Source organism: Panthera onca, chromosome A2 (assembly GCF_046562875.1).
Source record: "Panthera onca isolate mPanOnc1 chromosome A2, mPanOnc1 haplotype 2, whole genome shotgun sequence".
NCBI lineage: Eukaryota > Metazoa > Chordata > Mammalia > Carnivora > Felidae > Panthera > Panthera onca.
Window position 1 is genome coordinate 157,664,615 of NC_138340.1, and position 12,039 is coordinate 157,676,653.

Consider the following 12,039-nt stretch of genomic DNA (forward strand, 5'->3'; position numbering starts at 1 on the left):
CCTACTGGGACAGGAGGCTTCCAAATCCTGGCCCTTTTCTTTCAGCCTCAGCTTACCTGCTTTCCCATGCCAAAGTACTCCAGTTTTACTCTTTTGACCCACTGTTCTGAGTGTTCCTAACCTTTCCCTAGGTCAGAATTTTTTTTTTAACGTTTATTCAGTTTTGATTGAAAGAGAGCGTGCACTGGGGAGGGGCAGAGAGAGAGGGAGACACAGTATCCCAAGCAGGTGCCAGGCTCTGAACTGTCAGCACAGAACCCAACTCGGGGCTCGAACCCACGGGCTGTGATCATGACCTGAGCCAAAGCTGGTGCTTAACCGACTGAACCACCCAGGAGCCCCCAGATCAGAATGTCTTAGGGAATTTGTTTAAAATATGGCTCTCAGGCCACATTCCCAGAAATTTAAATTGGTGGGTCTAGAGAGGGACCCAGAAATAGCCATTGTAACAAGCCCCTCAGGTGATTTTTATTCATGTTAGAGTTTGAGACACTGCTAGACCTTTCAAAAACAAAGTCAATTAAAATCATCCTGGGAGGGGAGAGTGGAGGAAGCAGGTGGTGGGGGCTTATATGGAGGAAAAGGACCTTTTCACCTTCACTGAAGTGTCTGTGGCAGCTAGGAGCCAGGAACACTTAATTTGTTAATGGGTTATCCTACTACGTTAAACTAAGAATAAATCATTCTTCTCTATCACATATGTTGTGTTTGCTCTCACTGCGTGGTCGCCCTCTGCCTGGGCGAGGGTTGGAAAAGCAAAGACTCAAATCACCCACAGGTTGAACGCCACCCTTAAGATTCAGGGTCTAATTGTACCAAAGTGTTTGTGTTTAAGGGAATTGGAGATGTTGGCATTTTTCTAAACACATAGATCGCTGAACCTGTTGGGCTTGGAGTATTGCATTAGAAAAATTTAAGGTTTCTTCCTTTGTTGATATTCTTGGCTTGCTGTTGTGTGGCTTTTTTTTTTTTTTTTTTTTTTTTTACAAATATCGTAGCGTTTGTTGATTTACATGAAAATTTGCTCTAATGGCTACAAGTGAATTTGGCCTCCTAAGGCTTAGGAGAACATCTTCGTGAGTTTCCTTGGGAAGGGGTAGCGTTGCTGATACATGCTGATACAGTCCACTTACCTGTAGTACTGTTCAAGCCCCCCTTCCAGCCCCAAGGGCAGGAAGACCACTCTTCACAGGGAGGGCGAGAACGTGTTGTTTGAGAAGCACTTGGGAATATTTATTTCTAAGTCTTGTTTGGTTAGATTTCATCTTTGTGATCGTCACACAACTTCATATGCTCACCTGGCTTAGTGGGCGGGGTTTTTTATTTTTACTTGGAGGGAGTGGTTCTTAGTTTTTGGAGTCAAATTCTAAACCACCACTCACCCTCTCATCAAGAGCCATTTAGTCCGACATCTCTGTCTTCCCTTGGAGGAGAATAACGGACAAAAAAGAAACACGTCTGGTGCTACTAAGCAAAGTCAGCAGACGTTTCCTCGGTCTGTGTAGAGCTGACTGTACCATGAGGGTGGGCAAGTGGAATCAGCATTCTTTGTCCTTCTTCTCTTTCCACAGTGAGAACGATAACCAGAAGGTGGCTGGTTAAGAGAAATGTCGAAGCAGAAACAGGGTCGTTTGCTCTCGTTTTACCTGCCACGCCCAGGCGTGGCAGGCCTGGGACCAGAGAGGCAAGAGTAAAGTTGTGAAAGACAGAAATCTGAACGGGCCCTGGGCGGGGAGAGGGCCCGGTCACAGCACACGGGGCGGCGAGGGCCCGGAAACAACCGGGAGGCGAGGCACCTGTCCAAGGCAGAGGGTGGGGGCAGGGGGCCGAGGGCAGCTGGAAGCAGTCACAGGTTCAAGGACCAGGGCGCCCTGAGCCTGAAGAGGGCAAAGGGCCAGATGATCAGATGAACGCTGTGGGCCCATGACGACCAAGCTGATGATGGGTGGTGCCCAGTGGCCTCCTTTGGAAATCCCAGGAAAGGACGGTTTGAGGTCGCCGGTGAGGGGCATTGAGAACACCTGGCTGACGGGAGCCAGCCTGGCAGGAAGAAAACAGGTGCCGGCATGAGTTAGCCTCATAACCTGTAACCCCCGGGCCCCAAACACTCAAGATTTTATGCTTCTACCAAGAACAGGGACCATGTTTAAGACGTGGGGTTGCTAAGATAGGATGAAAACAGAGAGGGAGGCAAACCGTAAGAGACTCTTTTTTTTTTAAATTTTTTTAATGTTTATTTAATTTCTGAGACAGAGAAAGAGCATGAGTGGGGAGGGGCAGAGAGAGAGGGAGACACAGAATCCGAAGCAGGTTCCAGGCTCTGAGCTGTCAGCACAGAGTCCGACACGGGGCCCGAACTCACAAACCGTGAGATCATGACCTGAGCTGAAGTCGGTCACTCAACCGACTGAGCCACCCAGGCGCCCCAGGAGAGTCTTAAATACAGAGAATAAACTGAGGGTTGTTGGAGGCGTGTTGGGTGGGGGATGGGCATGAAGGAGGGCACTTGTTGGGATGAGCTCTGGGTATCATATGTAAGTGATGAATCACTGAATTCTACTCCTGAGATCCTTATTGCACTCTATGTTAACTAACTTGGATTTAAATAAGGTTAAAAAAAGTCATAAGAGAAAGAGAGGGGGTTGCTGCTGCTTGTTTTTAATCAGCCTGTAGTAATAATAAACCACGTTGCGTGTGTTTTGTGATTTAGTTAGTACTTTCTCCTCTGAGCCTCTCTTCCCAGTATTCCAGAACTTTGGAGAAACTTCTGTGCCATGCTAGTCTACTCCAGGATGGCGAGGTTCTAGCAGTAACTGTTGCATGGCATCCAAGATGCCTCAGAACCTGGCCCCAACCTTCCCCTGGCCCCCCAGTCTCCTCACAGGCTCTTGTTCTAAGCTCGTCCTTTCTCAGAATGGCTCTTGCCACCTCACGCCTCAGGGCCACAGATGGTGTCATTTTATAGGCATGAAACGCCATCCTTCCCTTTTATTTCTGTCAGCGTCTTACTCATACTTCAAAGCCCAGCCCAGATAGTCTCTGTTCTGTGAAGCCATCTCAACTTTCCACAGCCCGAATGAGCGGCGTCCTCCCACTGTGCTGGGTTAGCCTTGACTTGACCGCGCTCAACACAGGCTGACCTGAGAGCCTTGTATGTTCTCTGCAGGAATGTGAGTTCCTGAGTGATAACCTGCATCTGTTCGTGCCCAGCACTTTCTTCTTGCTTTACAAATACCAACTCATTGAATCCTCGTAATAACCCAGGGAGGTACTCTTATTAGCCACGTTGTATTGAAGAAACCGTGGCATAGAGCTTGAGTACTTTGTCAAGGTCACACGGCTGGTAAGTGACACACCCAGGATTTGAACCCAGTTAGTCTGGTTCCCACCCATCCTCCTAGCCACTAGGCTATACTGCTTATTTATATTTCCGTCATGGCCCTTCAGTGCTCGGCACAGCGATTTACACGTTGCGGGGGGAGGGGGGGGCATTGTTCCTTGACCAAAAGTTAATCACCACTGTCAGGAGTTAGGGCAGGAGGATGGGAGGCGGCCCTGGCTCTTCAGGGAGCCGCAGTGATGGGAATTTTCTGAAGCTGGGCCAGTGACAGTCCCGTGAGTCTACACGTGAGATAAAATTTTGTAGAACTAGATGTACACACACACACAAACACACGTGAATGTATATCAAATTGGGGACAGCTGAGTAAGCTCTATGGCTAGTGCCAACATATGTCTCCTGGTGTGACCTTATTTCATACTTACGTACAGTGTTTACCACCACAAGGGGGGAATGGGTATGACTCCGTGGGATCTCTCCGTATCATTTCTAACAATTGCATGTGAATATACAATTATCTCAAAAAAATTTTAAAAATCTTTAATGTTTAGTTTTGAGAGAGAGTGCGAGTCGGGGAGGGGCAGAGAGCGAGGGAGACACAGAATCTGAAACTGGAAACTGGCTCCAGGCTCCGAGCTGTCAGCACAGAGCCCAATGCGGGGCTTGAACCCACGGACTGCTGCAAGATCATGACCTGAGCCAAAGTTGGACACTGAACCGATGGAGCCACCCAGGCACCCCTCAAAAAATTTTTTTTGTTGATCCCAGTTTATTGTTTTAAAAATAAATAAACATTTCATTTATTTTTATTTTTTAAATTTTTTTTCATGTTTGTTTCTTTTTGAGAGAGAGACAGAGCAGGAGCAGGGGATGGGCAGAGAGAGAGAGGGAGGCACAGAATCCGAAGCAGGCTCCAGGCTCTGAGCTGTCGGCACAACGGGGCTTGACCTCACAAATCATGAGATCATGACCTGAGTTGAAGTTGGACGCTTAACCGACTGAGCCACCTAGGTGCTCCATTAATAATTTATGCTCCATAAATTTTTAAAAAAATGTTTATTTAGAGAAAACATGAGCAGGGGAGGGGCAGAGAGAGAGGGAGACAGAATCCCAAGCAGGCTCCATGGTGTCAGTGCAGAGCCTGACACGGGGCTTGATCTCACAGGCTTCGAGATCGTGACCTGAGCTGAAATCGAGAGTCAGATGCTGAATGGACTGAGCCACTCAGGTGCCTTGATCCCAGTGTTCTGACCACAAATTCAGTTCTTCTGGACTCACGTTTAATTTACAGAAATAACATTTTGTGTATAAGTAGCACTACTAACCTTTTGTTGGCGATAATTTTAAAACATTTAGATTTAAATTATATTTATTTCTTCAGGGCTGTGGATAGGAACGCAGAGGAATGTCTAGCTAACTTGTTTTAAAAAGTAAAATAGTGGTGCCTGACTGGCTCAGTTGGTAGAGCATTTGACTCTTGATCTCAGGGTCATGAGTTCAAGCCCCAAGCTGGGCAGGGAGCCTACTTAAAATAAATTTTAAAATGTTTTTTTAAAAAAGGTAAAACAATAACAATGTCTCTGTTATAATAGGAATGCAAATTTATTAGGAAAATATTGATAAATACAGAAGGATGAGAAAAGGAAAAACAATTTTTCAATTGTATTTCAATATTGGTGTTGAAATTCAATATTTCAATATTGAAACAATATTTCAATCTGTATTGTTCCAGCCTTCAGAATTTATTGAGTGACGCTGTAATTTAACTAGTCTCCACCTATTGGAAAAAACATTTAAAGCTTTACATTTCTCAAAACTAAAAAAGCAAATTTGTAATAAACCTTCTGATTTTTTCTCTGGCAGACTTTTTTTTTTTTTTAAATCTCTTCCAATTAGTGATTGATTTTGTCCTTTTTTTTTTCTTTTTCTTTTTTTTTTTTTTTATTACAGTCCCAACCGAACCTGTGAGGAGTCACAAAGTTGTTCGTTGCACAGAAACAGACAGGCAGCTAGGCTGGCAAGTGTTCAGCTAAAGTGTTTCCTCAAGGAGGAGTCAGGGATTCTGAGGTCATAAACTTGACAGGCCAGCAGGGCAGCTTTTAAGAGAGTAGGATTCCCTGAACACATTTTTTTTCTCGTGTGGTATCCTGGGGCTAGACCTCTGCCGGTGGCCTGACGGATTTCTCTGGTGTTCAGGTCTGGGTCGGCGACCCCCAGGAAAAAGTGCTCTGCCAGGGGACCGTAGTGTGTGGGAAGAGAGCGCCGTCTTCTGGCCACATCGTGGTCCTCACGGTTCCGCTGGTTCTTTCGGGACACGGACCCCTGTCCTCCTGGGCTGTGAAGCCATCCTTGTCCCCCATGACCCAGGTGCCCTCCAGGTCTGGTGAGTAGTGTGGAAGGTGAGGTCCCATCGTGGTCAGCAGGCTCCTCTGCTCTTTGGGGGCTCCAGGTTTTTAGGTCTGCTCATCTTCGGGTGACCGTTCGAAGCCCGTGGGGTCACAGATGACCTGCCCCTGTCTTTAAATGCCTCCTGGTGCTTGTGTGGTCTAGCGTGGTCTAGAAGCTAGGAGAGGCTTCCTTTGCATGGAGCCGGGGAGCGGGGGGAAATCCTGGGCTCGCCTATTGTGAGGTAGAGAATCCAAACGATGGGAGGTGAGCTTGATCGCCTGAGAAACAATTCTGCCCGCAAAACCTGTCATTCAGTTCGTTGGAAAGACAAGGCAGCAAGAGAACCAGATAGGCTGCCAGACCCAGTCTTCGGTTTGCAAAAGGCTGCCGATCGATCGATCGATTGTCTCTATCTCGCAAACAGGGGTTGCCGCGTGTGCTGTTACCTTGGTGCACGGGAGTGCGCGCCACGGGGCCCCCCGAGTTTCGGCAGCAGGCCCAGGGACAGGGGAAGAGGGCAACAGAGATGGGAGAAGCCATATTTAGAATTAGAGACGAACTAGACCTCGGGGTCTTACGTATGTGCTCCCTGTGCTCGGAAACTGTTGGTTCCCGCTCAGATCTGAGCTTGAATGCTGTCCCTCAGTGAGGCCTCCTTTGGCCGCACTGTCTATTTAACACCTGCCTCCTAATCTTTTCTCTTTGCTTCCATTACAAGTCTTTTTCAAAAAATTTATCAACGTTTTTATTTTAGTTCCAGTATAGTAAACTATATTAGTTTCAGGTGTATGATAGAATGATTCAACACTTCTGTACATCACCCGGTGCTCATCGTGACAAGTGCATTTCTTAATCCTCATCACCTATTGCCCCGTCCCCCACCCCCTCCCCTCTGGTAACTACCAGTTCTCTATAGTTAAGAACGTGTTTCTTGGTCTCTCTCTCTCTCTCTTTTTTCCTTTGCTCATTTTTTTCTTAAATTCCACTTATGAGCGAAATCATGTGTCTTTCTGTGACTTACTTATTTCACTTAGCATATACTCTCTAGCTCCATCCATGCTGTGCCAAATGGCAAGATTTCATTCTTTTTTATGGCTGAGGAGTATTGTGCCTCGTGTGTGTATACGTGTGTGTATGTGTGTGTGCACACGCGCCACCTTTTCTTTTTCCATTCATCTGTTAATGGACGGTTGGGCTGCTTCCTTAATTTTGCTCTTGTAAATCATACTGCAATAATCATAGGGTTGCGTGTATCCTTTTGAATCAGTGTTTTTGTATTTTTTTTTTGGGGGGGTAAGTATCCAGTAGTGCAATTGCTGGATCATAGGGTAGTTCTTTTTTAATTTCAGGGGGACCCTCCACGCTGTTTTCCACGGTGGCTTCACCAGTTTGCATTCCCACCAGCAGTGCAAGAAGGTTCCTTTCTCGCCTATTCTTTCCAACACCTGTTACCTATCGTGTTGTTGATTTTAGCCATTCTGACGTGTGTGAGGTGATATCTCGTAGTTTTGATTTGCAGTTCCCTAATGATGAGCTATGTCGGGCATCTTTTCATGTGTCCATTGGCCATCTGTGGGTCGTCTATGGAGAAATGTCTGTTCATGTCTTTTGCTCATTTTAAAATTAGATTATTTTGGTTTTGGGGTGTTAATATATTTTGGATACTAACCGTTATCGGATATGCCATTTGCAATTATCTTCTCCCGTCAAAATATTGCCTTTTAAAAGTTTTGTTGATTCCTTCACTGTGCAGAAGCTTTTTATTTTGATGTAGCTCTAATAGTTTATTTTTGCTTTTACTTCCCTTGCCTCAGGAGACATACCTAGAAAAAATGTTTCTAGGGCTGATGTCAGAGATGTTGCTGCTCTCTCCTAGGATTTTTATGGTTTCAGGTCTCACATTTAGGTCTTTCATCCATTTTGAGTTTATTTTTGTTTATGGTACAAGAAAGTGGTCCAGTTTTGTTCTTTGGCATGTTGTTGTCAATTTTCCCTCACATCATTTGTTAAAGACACTTGTCTCTTTTCCCATTGTATATTCTTCCCTCCTTTGTCATAGATTAATTGACCCTATCATTGTGGGTTTATTTCTGAGTTTTCTATTCTGTTCTGTTGATCTGTGTGTCTATTTTTGTGTCAGTACCGTACTATTTTAATTACAGCTTTGTAATCTTTTGAAGTCTGGAATTGTGATGCCTCCAGCTTTGCTTTTCTTTTTCAAGATTATTTGGTTATTCAGGGTCTTCTGTGTTTCCATACATATTTTAGGGTTATTTATTCTAGTTCTCTGAAAAATGCTATTGGCTTTTTGATAGGGATTGCATTAAGTGTGTAGATTGCTTTGGGTGGTATAGACATTTTAACAATAGAGGTCCTTCCAATCCATGAGCCTGGAATGTCTTTCCATTTCTATGTGTCATCTTCAGTTTCTTTCATCAGTGTTTTATAGTTTTCAGAGTATACGTCTTTCACCTCTTTGGTTAGGTTTATTCCTAGGTATCTGATTATTTTTGATGCAATTGTAAATGAGATTATTTTCTTAATTTCACTTTCTTCTGCTTTGTTTTTAGTGTATCTGAATGCAACAGATTTCTATGCATTGATTTGGTATCCTGTGACTTTACTGAATTCGTTTATCAGTTCTAGTAGTTGTTTGGTGGAGTCTTGAGGGTTTTCTGTATATGGTATCATGTCATCTGCAAATAGTGTAGTGAATGTTTTACATCTTCCTTACCAATTTGGATGCCTTTTATTTCCTTCTGTTTGATTGCTGGGGCTAGGACTTCCAGTACAATGTTGAATAAAAATGGTGAGTGCATATCCTTGTCTTGTTCCTGACCTTGGAGGAAAGGCTCTCAGGTTTTCCGCATTGAGTATGATGTTGGCTGTGGGTTTTTCTTATAAGATCTTTGTTATGTTTCCTCTAAACCTACTTTGTTGAGGATTTTTTTTTAATGTTTATTTATTTTGAGAGAGAGAGAGAGATTGTGTGAGGGGGGAGGGGCAGAGAAAGAACTCAGGAGTGGTGAGATCATGACCTGAGGTGAGGTCGCACGCTTAACCGACTGAGCCACCCAGGCACACCTGTGATTCTCCTTTTTAATGGAGTCTTTGTCTGGTTTTGGAATCAAGGTAATGGTGGCTTCATAAAATGAATTTGTATATTTTCCTTCCTCTTCTTTTTTTTGGACAGTTTGAGAAGAATAGGTATTAACTCTTCTTTAAACATTTGGTAGAATTCACCTGTGAAGCCATCTGATCCTGGAATTTTGTTTGTTTGGAGTTTTTATAACTATTGATTCAGTTTCATTGCTGGTAATCGGTGTGTTCAAATTTTCTATTCCTGCTTCAGTTTTGGTAGGTTATATGTTGCTAGGAATTGATCCATTTCTTCTAGGCTGTCCAATTTTTGGGCATATAGGTTTTTTTTTTTAAACATTTATTCATTTTTGAGAGAAAGAGAGAGACAGAGCATGAGCAGGAGAGGAGCAGAGAGAGAGGGAGACACAGAATCCGAAGCAGGTTCCAGGCTCTGAGCTGTCAGCACAGAGCCTGACGTGGGACTCGAACTCACTGACCACAAGATCGTGACCTGAGCTGAAGTCGGATGCTTAACCGACTGAGCCACCCAGGCACCCCTGCATCTAGTTTTTTGTTTGTTTGTTTGTTTGTTTTTGTTTGTTTTTCGGCATATAGGTTTTTTAATAATATTCTTTTACAGCTGTTTATATTTCTGTGGTGTTGGTTGTTACTTCTCTTTGTTATTTTGTTTTTTATTTGGGTCATTCTTTTTATGAGTCTGGCAAGAGGTTTATCCATTCTGTTGATCTTTTCAAAGAACCAGCTCTGGGTTTCATTCATCTGTTCTATTGCTTTTTTAGTTTCTGTATCATGTATTTCTGTTCTGATCTTTATTATTTCCCTCCTTCTGCTGGTTTGGGGTTTTGGTCATTCTTCTTTTTCTAGATCCTTTAGGTGTAAGGTTAGCTTGTTTGAGATTTTTCTTCTTGAGAAGCAAGAATTTTTTTGCTGCAAACTTCCCTTAGAACTGCTTTTGCTGCATCCTGAAGATTTTGGATCCTTGTGTCTTCATTTTTCATTCATTTCCATGTAGTTTTCAATTTCTTCTTTGACTTCCTGGTTGACCCATTCATTGTTTAGTAGCATGTGATTTAGTCTCCATGCATTGGTGTTCTTTCCAGACTTTTCCTTGTGGTTGCCTTCTAGTTTCATAGCACTGTGGTCAGAAAAGATGTCTTCGACCTTGAATTTGTTGAGACTTGTTTTGTGACCTGATAGGTGATCTATTCTGGAGAATGTTCTGTGTGCACTTGAAAAGAATGGGTATTGTGTTTTAGGATGGAATGGTCTGAATATATCTGTTAAATCCATCTGGTCCAGTGTGTCATTCAAAGCCACTGTTGCCTTTTTGGTTTTCTGTTTGGATAATCTGTCCATTAACATGAGTAGGATATTAAAGTCCTCTACTGCTATCGCATTACTATTGATTCGTTCCTTTATGCTTGTTATTATCTGTTTTATGTCTTTGGGTATTTTCATATTGGGTGCATAAATATTTACAATTGTTGTATCTTCTTGCTGGGTTGTCCCCTTTACTATTATGTAGTATCCTTCTTTGTCTCTTGTTACAGGATTTGTATTGATTATTTATTTTTAAGTGTTTTATTTATTTTTCAGAGAGAGAGAGTGCGTGCGAGCAGGTGAGGGACAGAGACAGAGGGGCGTGGGGGAGAGGATCCGAAGCAGGTTTTCTGCCAACAGCAGACAGCCCAATCCAGGGTTTGAACTTATGAACCATGAGCTCATGACCTGATCCAGAGTCAGACACTTAACCGACTGAGCCACCCAGGCACCCCACCGTATTTGTTTTAAAGTCTATTTTGTCTGATATAATTATTGCTGCCATGGCTTTCTTTTGATACCCATTTGCATAATAAATGTTTCTCTATCTCCTCACTTCCAATCTTCAGGTGTCTTTAGGTCTGAAATGAGTCTTTTGTAGGCGGTATCTAGATAGGTTCTATTTTTTTTTATCCACTCTGTCACACTGTGTATTTTGATTGGAGTGTTTAGTCCATTTACTGGTGGGCACCTGCGTGGCTCAGTTGGTTAAGTATCTGACTCTTGGTTTCAGCCCAGGTTGTGATCTCATGGTTCATGGGTTTGAGCCCCACATGAGGCTCTGTGCTGGCAGTGTGGAGCCTGCTTAGGATTCTCTCTTTCCCTGTCTCTGTCTCTCTGTCTCTCTCTCTCTTAAAATAAAAATAAACATTTAAAAAATCAAAGTAACTATTGACAGATACATATTTATTGCTATTTTGTTACTTATTTTGTGGTTGTTTTTGTAGTTTTTTTCAGATCCTTCTCTTGCTCTCTTTCATTGTTTGTTGACTTTCTTTAGTGATTTATTTGCATTCCTTTCTCTCTATTCTTTATTATTGGTTTTTGATTTGTGGTTACCATTAGGTGTGTATAAACATCTGCATTAAGCAGTCTGTATTAAGTTGATGGTTTCATATGTTTGAACCCATTCTTTACTCCTTTCCCACCCATATTTTAGGCATATGGTATCATATTTTATATCCTTTTATTTTATGAATCCTTTGACTGGTTTTTACAGAAATACTTATTTTTACTGCTTTTGTGTTTTTTATTTTTTATACTCTCACTTATGGTCTTTCCTTCCCACTCAAAAAGTCCCCTTTAATATTTCCTGTAGGGCTGGTTTACTGGTCATAAACTCCTTTAGTTTTTGTTTGTCTGAGAAACTCTTTATCTCTCCTTTTATTCTGAATGATAGCCTTGCTGGATAGAGTATTCTTGGCTGCAGATTTTTCTCTTTCAGCACTTTGAATGTATTGTGCTACTCCCTTCTGGCCTGCAGAGTTTCTGCTGAAAAATCCACTAATAGCTTTATGAGGTTTCCCTGGTATGAAACTGTCTTCTTTTCTCTTGCAGTTTAAACATTTTTTTCTTTATCACTTACTTTTTGCTATTTTAATTACTGTGTATCTTTGTGTGGACCCTCCTGGGTTGATTTTTTGGGTGGATCTTTGTCCCTCCTGGATCCGGATATCTGTTTCCTTTTTCCAATTTGGGAAGTCTTTAGCTGTTATTTCTTTAAGTAAATTTTCTGTCCCCTTTTCTTTCTCTTCTTCAGGATCCCTATAATGTGAATGTTATTAGGCTTGATGGAGTCACTGAGTCCCCTAAGACTATTCTCAATATTTCATTCTTTTTTCACCCTCATTTGTTCTGCTCAATTACTTTCCATCACTCTGTCTTCTAGG